This window comes from Cicer arietinum, chromosome 6 (genome assembly GCF_000331145.2).
Source record: "Cicer arietinum cultivar CDC Frontier isolate Library 1 chromosome 6, Cicar.CDCFrontier_v2.0, whole genome shotgun sequence".
NCBI classification, from domain to species: Eukaryota; Viridiplantae; Streptophyta; class Magnoliopsida; order Fabales; family Fabaceae; genus Cicer; species Cicer arietinum.
The window spans coordinates 14,357,914-14,358,958 of NC_021165.2; positions in this window are offsets into that span (position 1 = coordinate 14,357,914).

Below are 1,045 nucleotides of genomic sequence, written 5' to 3' on the forward strand. Positions count from 1 at the left end.
TTTATTTATTTATTTTAAATATAAAGATTAATGACGAAACTCACACAAAAATTCTTTAAAAAAAAATTAGTTTAGTTTATATATTATAGTTTTTAAATTAATTTAAGTGTTTGGTAAATTAGGTGTTCAATAAACTTAAAATGTAAAATAATGTTAAAGGACATTATTAAATAAAAATAAGTTTTATTAATTAATGTTTAAAATATTTTACAAGTAGTAAATTCAAATTTTTTTTATTAATTTAAAATTTATCAATTTGATATATTATTTATTTATTTTCAATTGAAATAAATAAATAAATTATTTACTTAAAATGTTGATTATTTTAAATTTAAACTATTTATAAATAATTTAAAATTATAATAAATAAATTATTTACCTTAAATTATTATTCATTAAAATTATTTTAAGTTTAAATTATATAATTTGTTTATTTTAAATATAATAAATAAATTATAAAAAGTAAAAAAATATTTTAGTTATAATAATAAAGGTAAAATTGAAAAAAAAATATAAGTTATAAGCTCGTAAGCTACTTGAATTAACTCATTAAAAAATGCTATCAACAATAAACTTATAAATTTTATTATATCAAATATATCTATAACTATTCTATGTGTTGTACTTATGAGACATTTTATTTTTTTTTATATAATTGAAAAAGAAATACCACATTTATAATATTTTGTCATAAAATATTACTTCTCATGTGTTTTAGTCTGTTTTAAAATTATTTAAGCATATAAAAATAATAAATAATTTTTGTTACTTTTGATGAAATTTATTGATTTTTTCCTTATAATCCCGTTGACTATTTATCATTTCATTGTATTTATTTCTCTTTACAATAAATAATTAAAGTTTTTATTAACAAAACAATAATTAGCTAACTTCGCATTGATTTTTTTTAAAATGACGAAATAGTAACAAAGTTTTTCTACCAAAACCACAATTAAAAAGGAGGGAGAGAGTAATTATATGACCTCCACACAAATAATTCAAATTCAAATTTCAATTTGTTTATATTTTCTATAGATTCACACTA